Raw genomic sequence first — 4,001 nt, forward strand, 5'->3', positions numbered from 1 at the left:
TGGGGGATTTTACATGGTTTTGTCATGTTTCAGGATTTTATTTGGGAATTAAAGAAAATTATTAAAAAATGAGAAGGGAGACAAATGACAGATCATTGCCCTCCTTCAGTTCAGTTCAGTTCAGTTGTTTTTTTATTTCTGACCATCATATCAAAACAATACACATCAACATAGCAAAGGTCAAGAAAAAGGTAGAAGCGACAAAACGCGAACGTTAAAACGTGCTTGTGATCGAAGTAAGTTATTGAGTTGAAAAAAATTTGGCACGGTCGCAACACCTTCAGAAAAATTTAAGATATAAAGGGAAAATAAAAAAATAAAAAATGTTACAAAACATATATAGGCTATAACTTTATTAGCCTACATAACTTTAGCTGATATATTGAAGATTTGTATGGACAGTTGCTATGAAGATCGGCCATGGTGAGTTATCAAGAGTGCTGATGGTCGTAAGGGGAACACGTCTTGATGCGTTTAGCTCATAGCAAAGAGCAAGTTGATCCTTGTTGATCTGCAGCCGTTCATCAGACCCAGAAAAATCTAAAGGGGAAGATGCGTAACTCGCTGGGTGTGGTACTCGATTCGGACGTTTCTCTCCTTGGTCACAACGGTAAACCATAATCTCTTCGTGGGAAAATTGTAACATAAAGTTCCCGGATCCGTTCGTCTGTATGTAATGACCGAAAAAGAAACACTCCTTCGAAACGTCTATTCAAATTTGTATTTCTGTAAAATTAGCCACCTGGCTGTCGAAACTGGATGCAACGCCGTACACCACTAAAACTTGTCACTACACAACAGATTACTTAGATAAAAGACGGAAAATTTGTCCAGCTAGCAAGCACCAAGCAAACAGTTAAATATGCGACTGACTTCCAACAAACAATTTTACGAATGACTAGAATAATTTGCGATATCTCAAATGCACGTATAGACAGTAACTGTGACGCAATAATGAAAGACATTGTCACGCAATTCAAACCGGTGTTCAAAGGTAGTGATGCAATATTTCATCAGGTCTTACGACCGATGGTGCAATATTTGGACATTTTCTAGCAATTTCCATGACGTAAGATGCCAGCTAGGTTAAGTAGACCATAACGGTTTTTATATGAGGTTTGATTTGGTGAAAATTGTCGGGAACACTCCTGAAGCGCAACTGCTGCAACTGCTGTTGGTTTGAATCTCCATTCTCAGACTGAGTAAGCCGAAGATGAAGATTCAAACCAGCTACCAAGAATTAACCAACGACCAATATGTGATTGTATGCTAGAATAGGCTACAGCCAGTGTTGGGCGCGATAACTCATTTTTCAGTTAAGCGATAACGATAATCGATAAACGATAAATCAAAAAAAGTTAAGCGATAACGATAAACGATAAATTATCGCCGATAATGTCCGATAACGATTTTTTTTTTTTCTTGCTTAGCGCTGCCCCATCCCATGCAGCACGAACTGTTTTCATCAACATGACGAAAAATCGAACAAAATACAGCTACCGCAAAATGACTTGAGACCTACCTTATTTTTAAAGAAAAACACAGGTTTATTTGTAATAACGCTTTTATTAAAAATAGTCACTTTTGTTAATATTTTGTCATATTGCCCTTGTTTTTGATAACCATTTGCAAGCGTTTGGGCATAGAGTCGCTTAAATTTCTAAAATAATCCGGTGTCATTTCCAGACACCACACTTTTTTCAGCTCTTCTTTAAGAGTATCCAGGTTAGGAGTTTTTTTTTCGGCCATTGTTCTCTTCATTTTGTGCCAGCAATTTTCGATGGGATTTAAATCCGGGCTGTTGCCAGGCCATTCAAGAACATTTATTTGTTGGTGTTCAAGGAAGTTGTTACTTTTTTAGATTTGTGGCAGGGTGCACTATCATGCATCAACACCTCGGAGCCATGAATGTGGAAGAAATTGAGCATATGCTCCTCCAAAACTTGCATATAGAGATCAGCGTTCATTTTTGTGTTTTTTGGAAGAAAGTGCAAGCCTCCCCTTCCCTTCTCTCCAGAAAAACTTCCCCACACCATGACTGACTGTGGGTGTTAACAGTCGGAACTGTATATCGAGGATCAAAACGATCAGATGACCTTGGACGCCGAACCGTAGTAGACCCCATCTTAAAGACCTGGAAGTTGTTCTCATCAGAGAACATTACTTTTCTCCATTGCTCAGTGGTCCAATGGGCATATTTCTTGGCAAATGCTAACCGTTGTTTTTTCATCCGCTCATTGATAAGAGGCTTTTTGACAGCTTTACGGCTCGGAAGATCCAAGTCCTTTTGGAGGCGGTGCTGAACTTCCTCTGAATTCTCATCACTACTTTATTCTAATAAAATGCTCAAAGCAATTCTACAGTAACATTGTCTTGCTAATAGCCCATTGTGTACGTATTATACATCATAATTGATTTGAGTGAAACAATTGCCTTTTATGCAATACACAATGGTTTAATACTTATTGCAATTAAAAACGTGTGAAAATGATCGAGGTCTCAAGTCATTTTGCGGTAGCTGTATACTGTAGTGCAAAGGGACAAAACTTTTTGTAAGTTATTATTATTGTAACTGTCTCCGCCGCCAGTGTGGCCAAATCGTTTGGCATCCGCTGGCTTCGATCAGTCTTTCAACAAGGTTGATAGGATCTCCATTCTGTTTTGTCCTTTGCGATGTTTTGCAATCGATGGAGATGTGGTGTGCTGAGCAAGGATCCCAGGCCAGCTTTTCTGATGTCAGATCTCAGCAGTTGTAATAAATTGGTAGGGGAGATGTGGGACCAATGAAACAAAATGAGTATTTTTTCCGTTGTCGCGCGTGATTTTCGCAGTACAGGGCTACTTAAGCGTTTGAGGGAAGCACATCTTCTTACTGTATTTATGCATAGCTAAGGCTTCGGATTGGACCAGAGATTAAAAAATTATTTCACTTTTTAAAAGTTCACTTTTTTGTATCATTGGTCCCACCTGGGTGGGACCTTTGCAACACACCAATGGGACCAATGAGACAGGTTTACTACTTACACGAAAACTGTACTTTTTCTGAAGAAAGATTGCATTTTGTGTAAAAGCAAAGAACAAGAAGTTTCTAGAACGAACATGGACAGATGGAAGAACGAACAAGCTGATTCAATACAAAATTGTTTAAACAGTAACAGTTGGCTGGGGAGGGGTCGTCACAGACAGCAATGTGATATTGTGACAAGTTTATTGCAAATTTCAAAACACCAGACAAGCGTTTCGTTTTGGCAACAGAGGTTGGGTCTGGCACAAGACATACAATATCACAATGAGACACATAAGCCACATTTTTATTTTCTGGGAGCACAAAACAGTCCTTCATTTTGTCAGATGTTTTCTCAATTTAGTTTTAAAAACTTCATTTCATAGTCATTATCTTGATCAGGTCCATGTGCAAGCCGGCCGATGAAATGTTTAAATTTAACATCTGCATTTGCATGAACTTTGGCCACTACATAGGTTCCAGTAGAAAGACAATCAGGAATTATGTTTTGCAATGCATTTTCTTCACATGAAACATCACTGGTATCGGTGCAAACACTCTCAACGTCAGTTTCTAGATGAACTTCCACAACACTGCTTGTGTTAGATTCTGAAGATGTTCACAACTAATTTACGTTTTCGTGATTTTCTCTTTCTTCCCTTTGCAACTCCTTTTGGATATGGCCGTATTGAAGATAACAAAATCGAATCATTTTTTTGTAAAGAAGCTGAGGTACAAGGCTCAGTTTCTCCTGTTTGGTGATGCTCATCAGAAGTTACAGAATTCTCACATTGTACGTTTCCAGAAATACCTAGATTGATTTGGAGAAATTCATAAATTTATTGAAGTGTGACAACACTTCAGAAAATGGCTCATTTTTCATCCATCCTTCAAGTATCTGCCAAGAGTGGTATGATCAAATTTATGTTTTTTGGCAGCTTTTCTCACAGATAAGTTATATTAAACAATGTCATGCAAAGCATTATTTGAAGCTTCA

This window comes from Aplidium turbinatum, chromosome 2 (assembly GCF_918807975.1).
Source record: "Aplidium turbinatum chromosome 2, kaAplTurb1.1, whole genome shotgun sequence".
Classification (NCBI taxonomy): domain Eukaryota; kingdom Metazoa; phylum Chordata; class Ascidiacea; order Aplousobranchia; family Polyclinidae; genus Aplidium; species Aplidium turbinatum.